This window comes from Ranitomeya imitator, chromosome 1, assembly GCF_032444005.1.
Source record: "Ranitomeya imitator isolate aRanImi1 chromosome 1, aRanImi1.pri, whole genome shotgun sequence".
NCBI lineage: Eukaryota > Metazoa > Chordata > Amphibia > Anura > Dendrobatidae > Ranitomeya > Ranitomeya imitator.
This window is the reverse complement of record NC_091282.1, coordinates 1,177,247,882-1,177,271,164: the sequence shown is the minus strand read 5'-3', so window position 1 is coordinate 1,177,271,164 and position 23,283 is coordinate 1,177,247,882. Positions and strand designations below refer to the sequence as shown.

General features: G+C 44.5%; 1 protein-coding gene across 1 annotated transcript in view; it reads left to right on the top strand.

The window, feature by feature from the left end:
* The first annotated feature begins 218 nt into the window (after positions 1 to 218).
* Positions 219 to 23,283, top strand: part of C1QTNF7 (C1q and TNF related 7) — an 88,658-nt gene continuing 65,593 nt past the window's right edge. Inside the window, exon 1 of the mRNA XM_069744725.1 lies at positions 219 to 356. The gene's annotated coding sequence lies outside the window, so the exon portion shown is untranslated. The remainder of the gene's footprint in view (positions 357 to 23,283) is intronic.

Genomic DNA, 23,283 nt, shown 5'->3' with positions numbered 1-23,283 from the left:
GGGATAGAAATCTTGCAGGCCACTTCTTCTAAGTGTTACCTCCGACTATATGGATTCTATCCACTGAAAGGCGAATAACTCGCTCACTCCTAGAGAAGCATTTAGCTCAGACTTATTGCAGTTGCTTCAAATTAGAAATCTTGGCAAGTGCTGGTATAAAGGAGTGGAGTGGAGTGCAGCAGGGAGAACGGGATCGTCTACAAGTTGCAGGATAGTTCTTCACCAGACGACAGATTTGCTGCTGAGGTGACACTTTGTGCTGGAAAGTTTCATAGGATTTATTCTGGGAAAACCTATGGGAAAGCTGTGCTGCAAGATCTTTCCTGGGATGGTGGAAGACGATACTCCAAGATAAGGTAAGACGATACACATATATGGATGTACCGGTATAGCAGATCCAACAATTGTACTGCATTATTAGAAAGTTATAGACAACTAGATGGTGGCCCGATTCTAACGCATCAGGTATTCTAGAATATGCATGTCTAGACAATGCTATTGATGTTAGTTCCGTCCTGCCACGTCTCTACAGTGCAGTTGTCACACAATTCCGCAATGACCTTCATGTCACCTTGTCAACTGTATATATTATGTAATAAAGGGTATAATAATAGACCGGCTGTAGATGTAGCCTGGGAAACAAGGGTGCAGTGTGCCTAAGGATGCTGATTCGTGTATTATCAGACTTATGTCTGGTTTCTGAAATATTTTCTGAGAATCCTTATGTACGTGGTTGTATTTTATAGCTTGCTACATAGTTACATAGGTTCAAAAAAGACCTAGGTCCATCATCAAGTTCAACCGAGTCATGAGTAGAGACATGAGGGTCTCTACTGGATGTGATATAAAGGCATAACATTCTGTATAATCCAACGGGTGTGCAGGATCCTATGGATGCAGAGATATCCATAGCAAACATTCAAACTTCTATCATTCTTACAAGGATCTCTCCCTTGCACTATTATTTTCCTTAAATCTTCCCCTCCATAACTATTATTGAAGAGTTTTTTGTTTTTTTACTCAAATGTTTGTATTTTTGGCTAAAACTACTTTTTACAATGAGGTTTCTTAATATTTTTTGCACGGCTTGCCTCCTGGAGCCTTTGCGTTGCACTGCTTATTGCTAGATGCAGAATAAGTTAACGGAGGATCCATAAGTGATCTTATTCTGACCAATCTTTTATCTGCCTCTTTCTGAGCTCCTCCACTGATTTATGACCACAAGCAAAAAAAAGAGGAATATGCAGGAAAGCAAAAGGCCTGTGAAAGTCAAATGAAGCAAATGGTTTAATGAAACCCAATTGATAAAATGCATTTTTGTTTTGTATTTAAGGAAAAAAATGTCCTTAGAGGTGGATAACTCCTATAAAAAATATTGTGAGATTTTGGTATTAAAAACATCCAGTTGTCACATATACTGTATATTGAGAAAGGATCTTTCTTCTCTACATCTAGACGCTTCTTGGTTTTTTCTAATTTTGGATGAACAGATTACTGTTTAACCTTTCCAAAAGACCACCTATTCGCAGACATCACCCTCCTTTCCCGACCAGAGCTGCTATGACAGACTGTCTCTTCCACCATAAATACGTATGCTATGTTCTCTGGAAAGACCCCCCTCCTTTCTCATTTTTCAATGTTGGGTGGTCGTCTAAACAAGGTTTCACTGTGCAAAATGAACAAATCCTTTAAGCAAAAAGCACTGTTTTTCCTTACAGGATTTGTGCATCCTCAGCAGAACAATATTTTGTACCAACGTAGGTATCACTATGCCATTAGATGTATGTTGGATGGAATTGTTGAATTTAGTTAAAGGGGTTGTTCAACTCCAAATTAAAAAAAAAATCTTCAAAATAATTAAACAAAGAATACTTAGCTTACTGATCCCTTACCTCTTCTTTCCTAATCCCGGTTTCCCTGTTTGTTACCGCTATGCCGAGAGATTGGCTGCAGCGGTCACATACCAGTCACGACTGAACAGGAGGTACAGAGATCCTCAGGGGTCCTGAATTGTGTTGAAAGACAACCATCGTGTTAATGTTTTATTTATCGCATTATGCACGTTGTTTCACAAATGGTTTCTAGGAGGACACAACCCGTTTGAGGTGAAATTTTGGTCAAATACCATAAATATTTCCCGCATCAGCATTGTTCTCTTATCTTACTTGTAAACCTCATGATTGGTCCTAGATGGCTCCACTGTATCCTACATAGTCATTAATCACCTTGATGCCTGTAAAAATACCTTTTCTTACAAATGTTGAGGATGTATATCGTTGGGTGTACAGTTTAATTTCATTTATAGATGATATATATGTATGTATACTCCAGGTAGGAACAACATGTTGTGACAGGTAGACCCTAGCCTTAACAGATAATACTAATTATTAGTCTCCCAAGAAAATCAGAAATGGTGCCCTATTCTTTATTAACAACCATTAGAAGATATGAAAAGGATATGGTTTTGCGGTCTCTTTCCTTCCTTTCCTGGGGTTACAAACCCTTCTTGAGTGTATTTACTGTACTCTGGGGGGTGGTATGTGGTCCACAATCAATATTGGACACGCACACTGAACAAACAGACTATGGCTATATTTACACCACTAGATTATCACCTAACGAATGAGCTAATCACAAATTTGTTGGGTGAGACTATATTTTGTGCTGCACAAAAGATCATCGTTCTCGGCAGCACATTGTCCATTCAAATCACTCCATGCACATCTAAAAAGCGGTCTGTAAATAGGTTATTAAACAATCGATCAGTCATTTAGTGCCGATGGTTGATCATGTAAATTAGCTTAATCCCTGACTCTTGAATCCATTATCCATCACATGTTCAATTTCTCTAATGTTATCCCAATGGTCAGTCATCATAAAACTTCCTAACAGATTGGACCCATCAGCCATGGGGCCTTTATAACTATGTTTGTTCCTACCCCTGGGAAAAATATATCACTTATTTCAACATTTCTATTGAACAGAGAAATACCTTGTAGCTTTTGGTTTTAAATGAAATCTGTTTCCTTGCAATTTGTATTAATTCATTTATATAGTACTAGATGGCAGCCCGATTCTAAAGAACCGGGAGTCTAGAATCCATATTTACTTTATTTATTCAAATGTAAGAATAATACAATTAATAAATAATAGTAAGAAAGAACAAAAATAATAGGCAGTATATGGAGAAAACACCAAACAAAAGTTCAAAATTGGTGTGAAAATGTCACTGAACCACTTCACAACTAAATATATATAGTTTTGGTAAATGGTATTATCATTTTTTTGACGAAATTCGGCAGGAGCTTGAAGAGCAACGTCACTGGGCCCGCCTCCACGCAGTAGAAACTTGCTGTGAGGTAAAAATTCAAAAATCACACCAAAATGGCGGGCGGAGTGTGTCACAGTACGGCACGTTTCTGATTGGTCGATCGCAGCAGGCGGCAACCAATCAGACACTGGACACTGTTGACGTCACTTATCTCCGGACATTAGCTCCGGACATTAACTCCGCACATTAGCTCCGGATATTAGCTCCGGACATTAGCTCCGGACAAAGCCACGGAAGTTGGCACAAATTGCAGGAAGTAGTATTCTAGGCAATTAATCTCCGGACATTAGCTCCGGACATTAGCTCCGGACATTAGCTCCGGACATTAGCTCCGGACAAAGCCACGGAAGTTGGCACAAATTGCAGGAAGCAGTATTCTAGGCAATTATATATTAGAAATGCTTTCATCTTATCCAAAATAAGAACACTGCTTCTTGATGCAACAGTTCTAGCGCTTTGCCTGGTTCTTCCCACTAGCCCTGTAGCGGTGGGCTTCATATTTGTGAGGTTGATGTCACTTTTGTATTGTCTGGTGACATCAAGCCCATGGATTAGTAATGGGGAGGCGTCTATAAGACTCCTGTCCATTACTAATCCTACAGTTATATTGTAAATAAACACACAGCCAGAATAAAGACCTTTAATTGACAGAATGACACAGACTCCTTTAATGATTCTAAATTAAACTCATGTCATTGTCCAGTCCACAGAAGCCCTGGTCTCCTGTAATAAAACAAAAATAAAACACAGCCATATACCTCACCTGTCCGTCGTTCTGTCCCACACAGTAATCCATGTCTGGGGGATGATCAGCTTTCAACCTGGATGGTGACAAGATGTGAAGTCAAGGCTGAGAACCACTGATGAATAAGCTGCTGCGAGTGAAGCATCAGTGAGCAGCGGTGACGTCATCAAGGTTACCACTGGTCATTGAGGCTGCTTTCCTAGCCGGGATCCTGAACTGCGGCAGACCTTTGTGAGATCACCACTCGCACAGTGATCTTCCAGGGGTCCAACCACCTCTAGTCACTACTGATAACTTTTGTATTAAATGATATGTCAAAATGAAGCACAGACAGACAAGAAGATAGATAAAGGATAGATAGGTAGAGGATAGATATGTAGATAGATAGATAGATAGATAGATAATCAGAAAAAAACAGGCAGAGAATTTCATTCTCCAGCAGGACTTGGCCCCTGTCCACACTGCCAAAAGTACCAATATCTGGTTTATAAAGAACAGTATCACTGCGCTTGATTGGCAGCAAACTCGCCTGATCTTAACCCCATAGAGAATCTATGGAGTATTATCAAGAGGAAGATGAGAGACACCAGACCCCACAATGCAGATGAGCTGAAGGCTGCTATCAAAGCAACCTGGGCTTCCATAACCCCTCAGCAGTGCCACAGGCTGATCGCCTCCATGCCACGCCGCATTGATGCAGTAATTGATGCAAAAGGAGCCCTGATCAAGTATTGAGTGCATTTATTGAACATATATTTCAGTAGGCCAACATTTCAGATTTTAAAATCATTTTTCAAGCTGGTGTTATAGAGTATTCTCATTTACTGAGATCATGACTTTTGGGTTTTAATTGGTTGTAAGCCATAATCATCAACATTAACAGAAATAAACACTTGAAGTAGATCACTCTGTTTGTAATGGCCCTATATAATATATGAGTTTCACTTTTTGTATTTAAGAACTGAAATAAATTAACTTTTTGATGATATTTTAATTTTGTGAGAAGTAACTGTAGACAGATAAGAGACAGATAGAATACGAGCATAATCTAATGTAACCCTGCGTTTAGTCTTTGCTGTGAACTATTGATTTTCCTATGAGGGTTATTTGCAGTGGATTTCGGAGAGGATTACTCATTGTTATCATGTTTTCAATTTTTAATGCTTCCAACAATCGAGTGAGAATTTATGTATTATGTGGCAGTTCAAGGCTTTCATGTAACATGAGGATTAAACACATTCACTGAAACAGAAAATGCACAATGTTTTCTAAGGACATTCTGGTACAAAAAAAACAGTTGTCCATTGTTCTTATACATTATGGAATCTTCGTACTATCTAATTATTTTTAATCACTGAGCTAGACCACTTTTATGCATAACTGCTGCACATACTTTCACTGTGGGACTGTTGGAGAATGCCAAATAAAGCACTGTGGTAGTCAAATGAACGAATGGAGCCACAGTTGAACATTCGCAATTCTACTCCATCCTGACAGGGATCAAAATGCCTCGATCTGGCAACTGGTAGGAGCACTCTTCCAATCTAGGCCACCACCGATTTAAAAGTTTTTACCTACTGTATACCAGTGTTTCGCAAACTCCAGTCCTCATGGCCCCCAACAGGTCATGTTCTCAGGATTTCCACAGTATTGCACAGGTGAGAGGTTTCCTGATGCCTTGATGATACTTCCACCAGCTGTGCAATACTGAGGAAATCATGACAACGTGATCTTCTGGGGGCCATGAGGACTGGAGCTTGGGAAATACAGACCTATACTGTGAATAGGTAATAACTTTTTCCTACCGGAGCACCCCATTAATACTTACATTATTTGAGACTTTTGCATTCCGGTTCCACATCAAGGGGTCTCAGGAAGCCATATATCGGTAGAAAACTGGCTCTGTTGTGGAAATATTGTGTCTGTTTTTATATCATTTACATATTATTAACATGTTTATCGATCCTGTGATTTCTATAACTCCTTGACTTTTCCTTCTTGGCGTTGCATTTTCAGTGTTGAGGAGAGTATATTCTCATATTGGCGATCATAGATCTCCAAGATATATTTTGCACGTTCCCTAAAAGACCTGAATTTTCTACACAATAAATAGCAAAAAAACCTTTACAGATGATTACATAAAGCAGTAGAGCTGTGCACACAATGAATTCTTCAGTATATCGGCCCACACTACAAGTTAATGACGTCGCTGCAATAATATTGTTAAGTCAACTGTAGATATGATGGCAGAGAGAGATGTAAGGGAAGCAGAAGCTTTGAAACCAACCCAAGAAAATAAAGCCTCTGACATCCAGCAGTAGTAGTTAACCTCAAAGGCGCAACTGGTTTACCATGACAAGATCTGTGACCATGGAGGTCCTGGACACTATTAAATATACCATAGTTAAGAGGACACTGCACACCATTCTTAATCTTAATATGGTTCTATTCTTATGTATTCAATTTTCACCCTTCGAAAGATCCAAAAACAAGTACAGGGTGGGTCATGTATATGGATACACCAAAATAAAAAGGGAATGGTTGGTGATATCAACTTCCTGTTTGTGGCACATTAGCATATGGGAGGGGGGAAACTTTTCAAGATGGGTGGTGACCATGGCGGCCATTTTGAAGTCAGCCATTTTGGATCCAACTTTATTTTTTCCAATGGGAAGAGGGTCAAGTGACACATCAAACTTATTGGGAATATCACAAAAAAAACAATGGTGTGCTTGGTTTTAACGTAACTTTATTCTTTCATGAGTTATTTACAAGTTTTTCTTTGTTTACAGCCATTAACATATTGCAGAGGTTAACACGTGAGGAGAGGATAGAAATTGTGTTGATGTCTGGTGAACGCAGTACCTGGGTCATTGCAGCAGATTTCAATGCAAGACACCCTACGCAAGAAAACTGTCACCATTCCCATTTGATTTAGGTGTATCCATATAAATGGCCCACCCAAAAAAGTTTGCCTCATCACTGAACATAATGTTCTGTGTCAACTGAGGGTGCTGTTCAAATTTTTGTTTTGCCCATTCTGCAAATTCAGTGCGCCGATCTGGGCCATCCTCGTTGAGATGCTGAAGCAGCTGGATTTTGTAAGGGTGCCATTTGTGAGTAGCTAATATCCGCCGAAGGGATGTTCGACTGATGCCAGGTTGGCGTGCTGAATTTGCAGAATAAGCAAAACAAAAATTGGAACAGGGCCCTCAGTTTACACAGAACATTATATTCAGTGATGAGGCAAACTTTTTTGGGTGGTGCTCTGTCAAAAAATTAAGAGACCACTGCAAAATTTTCAGTTTGTCTGATTTTTCTCTTTATATGTACATTTTTGAGTAAAATGTAAATTGTTCTTTTATTATATAAACTACTGACAACATGTCTCTGACGTTCCAAGCAATAAATTTTGTATTTATTTTCTGAAAATGAGAAATGGTCATAATAACAAAAAAATGAATTGCTTGCAGACCTTAAATAATGCAAAAAAACAAGTTCATAATCTATAATATAACGCTGGGAGCGTCACTCTGTCCGAAGCCTCTATAGACTGCGCAAGCGCAAGCGCCGGCGCAGTCTGGGCCTCACAGAGCGACGCTCCCGGGAGATCGCGGTATGCGTAAGCACTGAACGCATACCGCGATCTCCACCGGAGAGTCAGGGACCGCCAGAAGGGAGGGTAAGTATACTCACCTTTCCCGGTTCCAGCGCTGCTTGCGGCTCCGTCTCCCGGCTCCTCTGCTCCCGGCTCCGGAGGGCGCGGACTGCGCAGGCGCCGATTCCTGCTGCCGGAATCGGCGCCTGCGCAGTCCCCGCTTTCCGGCGCCATTTTCTTGAAGACATACCTGCAGTGGAGCCGGACGATAGGTGAGTATGGTATTTTTTTTTTTTTTATATGGCAGCAGCATTCGGGGGCCTACACACTGGAGCGGGGGGCATATAATACAATGGTGGCGCAGGATGGGAGCAGCACATGACAGAACGGGCGCAGGATGGCAGCAGCACATGACAGAACGGGCGCAAGATGGCCGCAGCACATGACAGAACGGGCGCAGGATGGCCGCAGCACATGACAGAACGGGCGCAGGATGGCCGCAGCACATGACAGAACGGGCGCAGGATGGCCGCAGCACATGACAGAACGGGCGCAGGATGGCAGCAGCACATGACAGAACGGGCGCAGGATGGCAGCAGCACATGACAGAACGGGCGCAGGATGGCCGCAGCACATGACAGAACGGGCGCAGGATGGCCGCAGCACATGACAGAACGGGCGCAGGATGGCCGCAGCACATGACAGAACGGGCGCAGGATGGCAGCAGCACATGACAGAACGGGCGCAGGATGGCAGCAGCACATGTCAGAACGGGCGCAGGATGGCCGCAGCACATGACAGAACGGGCGCAGGATGGCAGCAGCACATGACAGAACGGGCGCAGGATGGCCGCAACACATGACAGAACGGGCGCAGGATGGCAGCAGCACATGTCAGAACGGGCGCAGGATGGCCGCAGCACATGACAGAACGGGCGCAGGATGGCAGCAGCACATGACAGAACGGGCGCAGGATGGCAGCAGCACATGTCAGAATGGGCGCAGGATGGCTGCAGCACATGACAGAACGGGCGCAGGATGGCAGCAGCACATGACAGAACGGGCGCAGGATGGCCGCAACACATGACAGAACGGGCGCAGGATGGCAGCAGCACATGTCAGAACGGGCGCAGGATGGCCGCAGCACATGACAGAACGGGCGCAGGATGGCAGCAGCACATGACAGAACGGGCGCAGGATGGCCGCAGCACATGACAGAACGGGCGCAGGATGGCAGCAGCACATGACAGAACGGGCGAAGGATGGCAGCAGCACATGACAGAACGGGCGAAGGATGGCAGCAGCACATGACAGAACGGGCGCAGGATGGCAGCAGCACATGACAGAACGGGCGCAGGATGGCAGCAGCACATGACAGAACGGGCGCAGGATGGGAGCAGCACATGACAGAACGGGCGCAGGATGGGAGCAGCACATGACAGAACGGGCGCAGGATGGCAGTAGCACATGACAGAACGGGCGCAGGATGGCAGCAGCACATGACAGAACGGGCGCAGGATGGCAGCAGCACATGACAGAACGGGCGCAGGATGGCCGCAGCACATGACAGAACGGGCGCAGGATGGCAGCAGCACATGACAGAACGGGCGCAGGATGGCAGCAGCACATGACAGAACGGGCGCAGGATGGCAGCAGCACATGACAGAACGGGCGCAGGATGGCAGCAGCAAATGACAGAACGGGGACGCAGGATGGGAGCAGCAAATGACAGGATGGGAGCAGCAAATGACAGAACGGGGGCGCAGGATGGGAGCAGCACATGACAGAACGGGGGCGCAGGATGGGAGCAGCACATGACAGAACGGGGGCGCAGGATGGGAGCAGCACATGACAGGATGGGGGCGCAGGATGGAGCAGCACATACCAGGATGGAGACCATATACCAATATAAATGCTCGCCACCCAGGCGTAGAACGGGTTCAATAGCTAGTCATATATATACATGTTAATCCAAGAACGACCTAAGACTCAAAAGAGCCTGGTCACATTCCGTACTACAATCAATACCACAAAAAAAGCTACGTATAAAAATAACACGTTAGCTCCAGGAATGAAAACAGTCAAAATTCTTTATTTATAAATTTTTTAAAAACATAACTACAGGGTACCTCATATTACAACAAAATCATCCAGACAGAGGCAAAAGGTACAAATAGCAATACAAGTGTATATTATATCCTACTCCTAAAGCCCCTATACTAAAAATGGCTTAAGGGCTCAATGAACTCCTGCATATAGCGTCACATACGCCACCTGGACTAAACAAGGACCTAAGTGGAGAGCGCACTAAACAAGAGAAAACCCCTGCACGTATAGTGGAGCTCAATGGGAGCAGAATTCCATAATGCACAATAAAGATAAATATTGTTGTGAATATATTACCAAGTGGTGTGCCTTTGTCTGGATGTACGTCCCGACGTGCGTTTCGCCAAGTTCTTCTTCCGGGGGCGTGTACAATTGAGGTGGTGGGTGGTCTATTTATATACCCGGCGGCCTATCAGTACATAGTTTGGGTAGTAACTGTAGCCAGGAAATGACGCATGCAGATGCACGATAAAGATAGTGACAAAGCTAAAGGCATATGGGGCATAAGTCACATGACACAAGGTGCCGCGGCGCATCCACCGCTTCATCATACTCCACAACGGGAACGCCCACCCTCCGGTCATAGTGATGCCAGCGTTCCGAAAGGCAGACCGCCCCACGGAAGTCCGACGTCACCATAGAGACCAGAGAAGGACGCTCCGGAGTGATCGAGACAGCGCATGCGCACCACCCAGTCTGGACAGAAGTAGCTGAAGGAGGGCATACGTAAATAAACAGTTTAGTGCGTCAGCCGTAATACAGGCAGTCCTAAGGTGCATATTTGTGACCGCTACACTCCGTGGAATGCCAAATATACATACAAATGGATAAAATACATACATCTACGAAAATGTAATAAGAATAATGTACCTACATATAAAGTGTTATAAAAGTAACTAACCATGATATATGTTATGAGTTAGTACCTACTAATTGAAAAATATGCAGGGATATCACCCCGATTAGTGTGAACAATGCTAAAATCACCCTATTGGGGCTAAATACCATTAATGACAACATTGGTGCAGACATACTAATATAACATAGTGCAAATGGATTAAAAAACAGTGTACATACACCTCCAAAAGGACTCATGTATGGATATTCACCCCATAGAAATGCCATATGTTTAAGTGCCATCTCACATTATATTCCATGCATTTGGAGACCACAGGATAGAAAGTAGTATACAGTATATATATATATATATATATATATATATATATACAATGTTTTGTAGTTAAAGTTTCATTTCCATCCGATCCCTCTTATTCATTTCAGGCGACATTTCCTTCATGAGGTTGTAAGGATGTAATGATATAAATTGATGATAGACACCACCGACGGGTAGACTTTGACCACGATACAAGAGAATTCTAAAAGATAAAAATGCTGTAAATAACAGGCATAAACAGAATGAACATAAAAACCCCAACCCTAAAAAGGGACTTCATGTCCGTAAATAGGAGACCACTGACCACACCTACTATGTTGCTCCTACAAAAAAAGCCGCAAAACCAAAGCTTTCATTCAGCCCTTGTGGTGCGATCGTACCCAGCCGGTAGATCCACCGGCTCTCTATTTACGCTAAAATTTTGGCCATATTGCCGCCCCTAGGCCCCAAAGATACCTGGTCTATACCCTTAATTCTCAGGCCATGTGGATTGCATTGATGGTACTGTCTAAAATGCCTCGGTATAGTTTTTTATGATGACACATCCTGAGCTGTTTTGGCATTCATTATATCCCTACAGTGTTCTCGCGTGCGAATTTTCAATTCACGTGTAGTTAGCCCTATATACACCTTGTTACAGGGGCATGTGGCGTGATATATAACGCCACGAGACATACACAGGATTTTTTTCCGGATGGTAAAAGTTTTTACGCCGTTAAAATTGGAGAAGGTTTTAGCTTTCGTGTGGTTTCCACAAGCCTTGCACAAACCACAAGGATAGAAACCACAGTCCATGGTACCACTAGAAGTTACACTTCTCACCGGATTGTAAAAGCTATGTACCAGGATATCACGTAGGTTTCTTGTTCTTTTAGCTACCACCATAGGTCTTTCGGGTAGGATCTTTTTTAAAACAGAATCAGTTTGTAATACCTCCCAATGTTTGTGGAGGATATCACTAAACTGATGCCACTTATTATGGTAGCTGGTGATGAAACGTACCGTATTTTGATTATCAGGGTGTTCAGATGGATTTCGTTTATACAGAAGGTCATTCCTGTTAGTCCTGGTTGCTCTTTGGTATCCTCTCCTTATGTTTCTCTTACTATATCCTCGTTCTTGAAAACGCCTAGAGAGATCTGCAGCTTGTCGTTCAAAGTCTTTGGGATTTGTACATATTCTTTTAGCGCGTAAAAATTGTCCCGTTGGGATCCCTCTAATTGTTGCTGGAGGATGTGCAGAGGTGGCGTGGAGAAAGGCATTTGTGGATGTGGGCTTTCTATATAGGTCTGTGAACAAAAATCCATTGTCGTCAACTTTGATAGACAGATCTAAGAACTCAACATTTCGACCACTTTTGAAGGTTAATTTGATGTTGAGGTCATTGTTGTTAAGTGCCTCCATACATGTTGACAGTTCTTCGGCTGACCCCTCCCAGATAAACCAGATGTCATCAATATACCTCATCCAACCTGAAATCAGGTTGGCATGAGGTATAGGATCACATACAAAGATCTGGCGTTCCCATAAACCGAGAAATAAATTGGCGTATGATGGGGCACAACTAGCCCCCATAGCAGTGCCCTGACATTGCTTGTACACGGCACCCTTGAAGATGAAGATGTTATGGGTGAGTATATATTCCATTTCCAGCAGCTCCAGCAGCAAAGCAACCAAATCCCCATCCAAATTTGAGTTCTTTAAATACCAGGACACAGCCCTCAGACCATCTTGATGTCGTATAGATGTGTAGAGGGCCTCCACATCAGCCATCACCATGGTAGCCTCACCATTGATATGTATGTTATCCAATCTGCATAATGCCGAATTGGTATCCTTGATATAAGATGGCAAGTCATAGAGCAACGGTTTGAGATAGTGATCGATTACCATGGTGACGACTTCACAGAGGCCCCCATTACCAGACACTATAGGTCTGCCGGGGGGGGTCCAAAGCATTCTTGTGGACCTTTGGGATTAGGTACAGGGTAGGGAGGCGGGGATGCATTTCTTTCACAGTTTCTACCATTTTTTGGGGAATAATCCCCTTCTCAAAAGCATCCTCCAAAATCCCAATTAGTTCCCCATGAAATGCATGAAGAGGGTTTGACGGCAATTTACGATAGCAATTTTTGTCATTTAAAAGTTTGAATGCCTGTCTCTCATACATCTCATTGGGCCATATTACTAGGTTCCCCCCTTTATCTGAGGGTTTAAAAACCACATCATTCAGATTTTGTAAACTGGATATGGCTTCTCGTTCCTCCCTACTACAATTATTGGCCCCATACCCACTGTGACACAGTCTCTCAATGTCCCTGGTAACCAATCTAGTGTACACCTCCACCGCTGGGCAAATGCTCAGTGGGGGAAATTTTTTTAGATTTATTAATAAGGGATATGGGAAAACTCTGATTTGCTGCAGGATACTCACTTTCTTGAGCTAATGCCTCAAGATTTTCTAAGGCCTCCCTCTCCATGTCGGATAAAGATGTTTCCTCCACGCCATGTTTAGCATGTAGTCTCTGTAGGATTATTTTCCTTGAAAAAAGATGTAGGTCCTTAATAGCTACAAAGGGGTCTAGATATTTAGAGGGAGAAAAAGTTAATCCCTTCTCGAGAACTGCAATTTGAATGTCAGACAAAATATGGTTTGACAGGTTTATTACCTTGAGGTGGTCATTTTTTCCTTTTTTAAAACCCTTTGTGAAAAAATCAGATTGTTTTTTGTTTCCACCATTGCGTGTATTATACTTCGTGGAATGGTATCCATCTCGCTCGTTGCCAGATGTATTTGGTTCCGATACTGAAGATGTTGAGCTAAAAGAGGACTCTCCTGGTCGTGATCTTTTCACAGACTCTTTTTTAAATTGCCACCGAAAAATCCTATTCTCCTCATAGTCAGTCAAATCCCTTTGGTATTTTTTGATTTTCTTATCACAGATCTCTTTCTCCCACTTTTCCATATCTTTGTTAAGATCACTGGACCATACATCCAAGATCTCTTGTTTAATATCTTTTTTCATCATAGCCTCCAGTCTTTCCAAATCACTCTCAATATTTTTCAAGGTTTGAGAATTGCTATCTATAATAATTTTCAAAAATTCCAATGAGCACGTAGATGCTGCCGCAGACCATCTTTTGATCAGATTCTCGTCATTTAACTCAAAGGTAGGGAACAATTGGATTCTCAGACCTCTTGGAACAATCTCATGAGCAACATAGTTTTCCAAAGACGTTTTTGTCCACCATAGCCTTGTCTTTTTAAATATGGCGTTCTTATATTGTCTAAAAGTGTCCTTGTCGGACATAGAAGTCTCGCTAGTTGCCTTAGAAGCCCCTGGTTTAAACATACTGGATGCTTTCTGTCGCCAGGCACATTCCCTGGCTTTGTAATCCATAGTGCACGTTAGGATTCTCTGTCTAAAAACAGAACATACATATACTGTATATACATGTTAATCCAAGAACGACCTAAGACTCAAAAGAGCCTGGTCACATTCCGTACTACAATCAATACCACAAAAAAAGCTACTGTACCGCTCGAGCCGAGACTGGTTGGCGCGGGCACCTGGGGGTGTGGCCCCACTGGACCACAGACCGAACTTCCCTGGAAGGGGCGTAACTAAGTAGCTTCCTAGGTGTTCGCTGGAGCCTCTGATGGTGAGGTCAGACTTGTGCAATAGGAAGCTACCAGGTACCACTCCAGGGTGGAGTCGGACTGTGGATGCTGATCCCACCGGGGACAAGACACGGGCAGACAGGCACGGCTGTGACACTGGCTGACAGACGGGTATGGCAGAGGCCCTGACGGGCGGACTGGCTTGACGAAGATACAGGCAGGCAGACGGGGGCGGCTGGCACTCAGGCAGACAGGCGGGCACGGCTGGCACTGGCAGACAGGACTGATACTCTGGTAGGAACTGGTATTCAGATGGATGTGTGGAAACAGGTAAGAACCTGTTCAGACTGGAGAATATAAAGGAACAGGTAGAGACCTGAAAGGAAAGTTGCAGAATTAAGATAGAGCAAGAGTGGAAGAAAAGCTGAATCGCAGGAGGCGGAGTACGAGTAGAAGGTGGAGCTATGAGCAGAGAAGGAGAAGGCAGAGCAGAGAGTAGAGAAGGAGAAGGCAGAGCCAAGGACGGAGATGCTGGAGGCGGAGCCAAGAGCGGAGACGCTAGAGGCGGAGCCAAGAGCGGAGATGCTGAAGGCGGAGCCAAGAGCGGAGACGCTGGAGGCGGAGCCAAGAGCGGAGACGCTGGAGGCGGAGCCAAGAGCAGAGATTCTGGAGGCGGAGCCAAGAGCGGAGACGCTGGAGGCGGAGCCAAGAGCGGAGACGCTGGAGGCGGAGCCAAGAGCGGAGACGCTGGAGGCGGAGCCAAGAGCTAAAGACATAGAACCGCAAGGAGCGGTGCCAGGTGGAACCGCAAGGAGCGGAGGCGTAGAGCAAAGCCACAGAGAGCGGAGCAAGGTCAGAGAGCAGAGCTGAGAGAAAAGCTGAGAGACACAGAGCCACAGGTTGTGGTAGAATCGAGCAGAGAGAAGCAGAGCCACAGACAGTGGCGAACAGAGCAGAAAGGTAAGGCAGAGGTACACACAGCTGAGTGGGAAATTACTAATGACAAAGAAGGAGCAGGGACGGACATAGACCAGAGTACAGACAGGAATGGACACGGATACACAAACAGAACACAGATGAAGGCCTGCAATAGTGCAGCCCTCAGAGACAGGAAACACACGAACTGGCAGCTCAGTAGCAAATGCTAACTGAGGGGAATAGTTTGCTCAGGCATCCTCCAATGGGTGAGGATGCCTTAAGTATCAGAGGCCTCAAGGCTATTGGCCAGAAGCACCTTAGGGAGGTGCACACAGTCTCAATAAGAATCCGGAGTGGCTGGCGCCGCCCCCTATGCACACAGCCAGGAAGTGTACACAGAGCAGGCCGCCAAGAAGCACATGGCATGGAACCAGCAGCAGACAGATCTCACAGCATGGCACTGGGTGAGTGAGTAGATGTAACAGGCAGATGGGGAATGGAAGGCCATGCAGTGATGCCGGCAGGGTTGTTACAGCTACGTATTAAAATAACACGTTAGCTCCAGGAATGAAAACAGTCAAAATTCTTTATTTATAAATTTTTTAAAAACATAACTACAGGGTACCTCATATTACAACAAAATCATCCAGACAGAGGCAAAAGGTACAAATAGCAATACAAGTGTATACAGAGGCGTAGCTAGAGCTTTTGCCGCCCGGGGCTGTTCCCGAGTTTGGCCCCCCCCCCACCCCGCTCAATACACACAAAGGTTACCAAAAATGGTTTTCCTGTTTTGTAGAACTTAAACTGGGCCTAATGGTGTCACCCCCACATGCCACACCTGTGACTTAATACCACCACACCATGACCAGGCCACATAGTGACCGAATAATACTACATACAAGGGACAAATACCACCGCACCATTTCCAGACCACATATTACCACCACATAGTGACTGAATACTACAATACTGATCAGTAATAAAAAAAAAACACACAATACTATCACCATAAGTGCCAGTATTCACAGGAGATCTGTACTTAGTATGCAGTGTCTGTGTAGAGGTAATACAGAGATCACTGGTGACATTATACACAGGACCTCTATATAGTATACAGTGTATAGTGTCAGTGTATAGGTAACACTGACTCACCAGTGACGTCTCTAGGTGAAGTCCTTCATCTTTCATCCAGCACAGACCGCCATCATTCCTTCCAGCCAGGACTCGTTTCTGCAGGAAATAACACAGTTATCTCGAGCTCCGCTTGCAGAACACATTACTTAATTTTTCACAACTTCTACATTACATCACATGAAGAAAAAAAGGTGATATAGTGTCACTCTGCACAGTAACAGGCCTGCCCCCCATTTAAAACAGTATACTCAAAAAATAAAATAAATACATCACTGCAGTAATAATATCCCTTAATTAGCCCCTATGGTAACACTATTCCCCACCCTGGCCCCGTTTATCTTATTCCTGGCTCCAGCCATATCTTCTCGCATCCTGCCCTCATGAGTATCCATTCTATCCCATATGATCTCCCCATCCTGCCCCACCAGCCTCCATCGTATCCGTCCTGCCCCATGATCCAATCCTGCCCCATGTCTCCAATCATGCCCCGTATCTACATTCTGCCCATGCCTCAAGTCCTGCCCCCAGTGTGTCCAGCATATTACCCCCATGTTGTCCAGCAATCTGCCCCAGTGTGTCCAGCATATTACCCCCATGTTGTCCAGCAATCTGCCCCAGTGTGTCCAGCATATTACCCCCAGTGTGTCCAGCAATCTGCCCCAGTATGTCCAGCACTGCCCCCAGTGTGTCCAGCAATCTGCCCCAGTGTCCAGCCTTTCCCCAGTGTGTCTAGCAGTCTGCCCCAGTGTGTCCAGCATATTACCCCCAGTGTCCAGCATTGCCCCAGTGTGTCCAGCATATTACCCCCAGTGTGTCCAGCAATCTGCCCCAGTGTCCAGCATTGCCCCAGTGTGTCCAGAAGTCTGCCCCAGGGTCTCCAGCATTGCCTCAATGTGTCCAGAAATCTGCCCCAGGGTCTCCAGTATTGCCCCAGTGTGTCCAGCAATCTGCCCCATGGTCTCCTGTATTGCCCCAGTGTGTCCAGCATTCTGCCCCATGGTCTCCAGTATTGCCCCGGTGTGTCCAGAAGTCTGCCCCAGGGTCTCCAGCATTGCCTCAATGTGTCCAGAAATCTGCCCCATGGTCTCTAGTGTTGCCCCGGTGTGTCCAGCAATCTGCCCCATGGTCTCCTGTATTGCCCCAGTGTGTCCAGCATTCTGCCCCATGGTCTCCAGTATTGCCCCGGTGTGTCCAGCAATCTGCCCCATGGTCTCCAGTATTGCCCCAGTGTGTCCAGCATTGCCCCAGCCCCAGTCAGACATAAAGAAAAAAAAAAAAGTAAAATCCTCACCTCTCCCGTTCCTAGCGCAGGTCCGGTGCAGCCAGTCAGCGTCTCTCCGGCTCTGCGACGCTCAGGACAGAGAGGCAGAGCGGCGCGCACAGTAGTGACATCATCGCGCCCTCTGCCCTGAGACGTCGCAGAGTCAGAGGACGCTGAAGCCGCAGGAACCAGGAGAGGTGAGTATTAGAGCGGGGGCGGGGGCAGGGGCGGGCCCGGGGGTGGGGGGAGCTGGCCCTGGTCGTGGCGGCGGACGGCGCCGCCCGAAGATTTAAAGGGGCGTCTTTTATTTTTTTCTTCTTCTCCTGCAGCGCCGGCCGCCCCCCGCATTGTGCCGCCCGGGGCGGACCGCCCCCCCGCACCCCCATTCCTACGCCACTGAGTGTATATTATATCCTACTCCTAAAGCCCCTATACTAAAAATGGCTTAAGGGCTCAATGAACTCCTGCATATAGCGTCACATACGCCACCTGGACTAAACAAGGACCTAAGTGGAGAGCGCACTAAACAAGAGAAAACCCCTGCACGTATAGTGGAGCTCAATGGGAGCAGAATTCCATAATGCACAATAAAGATAAATATTGTTGTGAATATATTACCAAGTGGTGTGCCTTTGTCTGGATGTACGTCCCGACGCGCGTTTCGCCAAGTTCTTCTTCCGGGGGCGTGTACAATTGAGGTGGTGGGTGGTCTATTTATATACCCGGCGCCGTATTTGACTGTTTTCATTCCTGGAGCTAACGTGTTATTTTTATACGTAGCTTTGTTTGTGGTATTAAGTTCATAATCATGTAGAAACAATACTAAGCAATGTTTTAGCTCAGGAAGAGTTCAGAAATCAATATTTTGTGGAATAACCATGATTTTTAATCACAGCTTTCATGCATCTTGGCATGCCTTCCATTGCTTTTGGGTGACCTTATGCCACTCCTGGTACAAAAATTTAAGCAGTTCTTCTTTGATGGCTTGTGACTATCCATCTTCCTCTTGATTACATTCCAGAGGTTTTCAATGGGGTTCAGGTCTGGAGATTGGGCTAGCCATGACAAGGATTTGATGTGGTGGTCCTTCATCCACATCTTGATTAACCTAGCTGTGTGGCATGGTGCATTGTCCTGCTGGAAAAACCAGTCCTCAGAGTTGGGGAACATTGCCTGAGCAGAAGGAATCAACTGTTTTTACAGGATAACCTTGTATGCGGCTTGATTCATACGTCCTTCGCAAAGATTAACCTGCCCAAATCTAGCTTTACTGAAGCATCATCAGATCAGATTAGATTAGATTAGATTACCTTACTCCAGTCCTCTTTGGTCCAATCCTTATGGTATTTGGCAAACTCCAGCCTGGCTCTCCCTTGCTTATCATTAATAAAAGGCTTTTTTCTAGCTTTACATAACTTGAGTCCTGCCTCTAGGAGCCTGTTACGAACTGTTCTTGCCGTGCACTTCACCCCAGCTGTCATTTGCCATTCCTTTTGTAGGTCATTTGATGTATCCTGCGGTTGCTGAGTGACATTCGAATAAGATGACGGTCATCCCGGTCAGTGTAGAGTCGTTTTCACCCTCTGCCGGTCTGTAACTTTGTTGTCCCCAATGTCTGCTGCTTGACCTTGTTGTTATGGACTGCCGTCTTAGAAATTTTAAGGATGGAGGCAAAATGACCCTCACTGTTTCCCTCTGATAGTAAAGCCAGAATCGAGCCCTTCTTTTCCTCACTCAAGACTTTTCTTTTCAACTCCTTTGGCATGGTTAACTTAAAAGTTATTTTTTCATTCCTATTTCTTTTGGGATATTACTAGTAGTGATGAGCAAATATACTCGTTGCTTGGGTTTTCCCGAGCACGCTTGGGTGATCTCCGAGTATTTATTAGTGTTCGGAGATTAAGTTTTCATCGGCAGCTGAATGATTTACAGCTATTAGCTAGCTTGATTACATGTGCGGATTCCCTAGCAACCAGGCAACCCCTATATGTACTCAGCCTGGATAGTAGCTGTAAATCATTCAGCTGAGGCGATGAAAACTTAATCTCCGAATACTAACAAATACCAGGATATCACCCGAGCAACGAGTATACTCACTCATCACTAATTACTAGCACTTGTTTTGCCATCCAGCTTATCCTATTGCAAGAGGATTATGAACACCACAGCAGTATTTTTGATACTTTCCTTCATTAAATAAGATTTGGTTCAGGTGATCACATAATCAGAAGCACATTAAGTAGAATGAGGTGTCCTCTGGTTGGAATTCAACTGACACTGGAATGGAATGGCTGTCAGACATGTAGAGAAGCTGATTTTTATAAAACTGTGCAGTGGTCTCTTAATTTTTGCCAGAGCTGTATATATATATATATATATATATATATATACAAGCTGAAGAGCCCGGCGTTGCCTGGGCATAGTAAATATCTGTGGTTAGTTATAGCACCTCACTTCTCTCATTTTCCCATCACGCCTCTCATTTTCCCCATCACATCTTTCATTTTTCCCCTCACATTTCTCATTTTCTCCCTCACACCTCTCATTTTCTCCCTCACACCTCTCATTTTCCCTCTCTCACCTCTTATTTTCCCCCTCACACCTCTCATTCCCCCCTAACACTTGTCATTTCGACCTCACATCTGTCATTTTCCGATCACTCCACTATTTTCTCTCACTCCTCTCATTTTGCACTCACACCTTTTCATTTTCACCTCACACCTCTCATTTTCACCTCAGTATATACATGTTTGTCATCTCCCTTATATATAGTATACACCTGTATGTCATCTCCTGTATATAGTATATACCTGTATGTCATCTCCCCTGTATATAGTATATACCTGTATGTCATCTCCTCCTATTTATAGTATATACCTGTGTGTCATCTCTCCTGTATATAGTATATATCTGTGTGTCATCTCCTCCTGTATATAGTATATACCTGTGTGTCATCTCCCTTGTACATAGTATATATCTGTATGTCATCTCCTACTGTATTAGACCTCGTTCACACGTTATTTGGTCAGTATTTTTACCTCAGTATTTGTAAGCTAAATTGGCAGCCTGATAAATCCCCAGCCAACAGGAAGCCCTCCCCCTGGCAGTATAGATTAGCTCACACATACACATAATAGACAGGTCATGTGACTGACAGCTGCCGTATTTCCTATATGGTACAGTTGTTGCTCTTGTAGTTTGTCTGCTTATTAATCAGATTTTTATTTTTGAAGGATAATATCAGACTTGTGTGTGTTTTTGGGCGAGTTTCGTGTGTCAAGTTGTGTGTGTTGAGTTGCGTGTGGCGACATGCATGTAGTGACTTTTGTGAGATGAGTTGTGTGGCGACATGCGTGTAGCAACTTTTTGTGTGTCGAGTTGCATGTGACAGGTTAGTGTAGCAAGTTGTGTGCAGCAAGTTTTGCGCGTGGCGAGTTTTGTGTGGTGCCTTTTGAGTATGTGCAAGTTTTGTGTGAGGCAACTTTTGCATGTGTTGCAAATTTTGTGCATGTGGCAATTTTTCCGCGTGTGCAAGTTTTGCGTGTGGCGAGTTTTCCATGAGGTGAGTTTTGCACTTGTGGCGAGTTTTGCGTGAGCCTAGTTTTTGCATGTGGCGAGTTTTGCGCGTGGTGAGTTTTGAGCGGCGACTTTTGTGTTTCGACTTTTATGTGGCGAGGTTGGTGTATGTGTGGTGAAATGTGTGCTGAGGGTGGTATATGTGTTCAAGCACGTGGTAGTGTGTGGCGCATTTTGTGTGTGTGTGTTTGCAACAAGTTTTGCGCATGGCGAGTTTTGCACGTGGCGAGTTTTATGTGTGGTGCTTTTTGAGTATGTGCAAGTTTTGTGTGAGGCAACTTTTGCATGTGTTGCAACTTTTGTGCATGTGGCAATTTTTCCGCGTGTGCAAGTTTTGGATGTGGCGAGTTTTCCATGAGGTAAGTTTTGCACATGTGGCAAGTTTTGCGTGAGCCTAGTTTTGCATGTGGCGAGTTTTGAGTGGCGACTTTTGTGTTTTGACTTTTATGTGGTGAGGTTGGTGTATGTGTGATGAAATGTGTGCCGAGGGTGGTATATGTGTTCAAGCATGTGGTAGTGTTTGGCGCATTTTGTGTGTGTGTTCATATCCCCGTGTGTGGTGAGTATCCCATATCGGGGCCCCACCTTAGCAACTGTACGGTATATACTCTTTGGCGCCATCGCCCTCATTCTTTAAGTCCCCCTTGTTCACATCTGGCAGCTGTCAATTTGCCTCCAACACTTTTCCTTTCACTTTTTCCCCATTATGTAGATAGGGGCAAAATTGTTTGGTGAATTGGAAAGCGCGGGGTTAAAATTTCACCTCACAACATAGCCTATGACGCTCTCGGGGTCCAGACGTGTGACTGTGCAAAATTTTGTGGCTGTAGCTGCGACGCCTCCAACACTTTTTCTTTCACTTTTTCCCCATTATGTAGATAGGGGCAAAATTGTTTGGTGAATTGGAAAGCGCGGGGTTAAAATTTCACCTCACAACATAGCCTATGACGCTCTCGGGGTCCAGACGTGTGACTGTGCAAAATTTTGTGGCTGTAGCTGCGACGCCTCCAACACTTTTCCTTTAACTTTTTCCCCATTATGTAGATAGGGGCAAAATTGTTTGGTGAATTGGAAAGTGCGGGGTTAAAATTTCACCTCACAACATAGCCTATGACGCTCTCGGGGTCCAGATGTGTGACTGTGCAAAATTTTGTGGCTGTAGCTGCAACGGTTCAGATGCCAATCCCGGACACACACACACACACACACACACACACATACACACACACATTCAGCTTTATATATTATATATATATATATATATATATATATATATATCATAAAAATTAGGTTCCACTTATCACAAAAAACTAAATTTGAATATCTGAGTGAGAAAAAAATTACAACTTAAATCTGCATGGACGAATAAGTAAAAATGTCCCTGGTCACGAACGTGGAAAAAATTATCAGGTTTTGAACTACATGGTAGGCCATTTATATGGATTCATCTAGATAAAATGGGAATGGTTAGTGATATCAACTTCCTGTTTGTGGCACAGTAGTATATGGGAGGGGGATACTTTTAAAAATTGGTGGTGACCATGGTGGCCATTTTGAAGTCGGCCATTTTGGATCCAACTTTATTTTTTCCAATGGGAAGAGGGTCATGTGACACATCAAGCTTACTGAGAATTTAAAAAAAAATGGTGTGCTTGGTTTTAAAGTAATTTTATTCTTTCATGAGTTATTTACAAGTTTATGACCACTTATAAAATGTGTCCAAAGTGCTGCCCATTATGTTGGATTGTCAATGCAACCCTCTTCTCCCACTCTTGACACACTGATAGCAACACCGCAGAAGAAATGCCAGCACAGG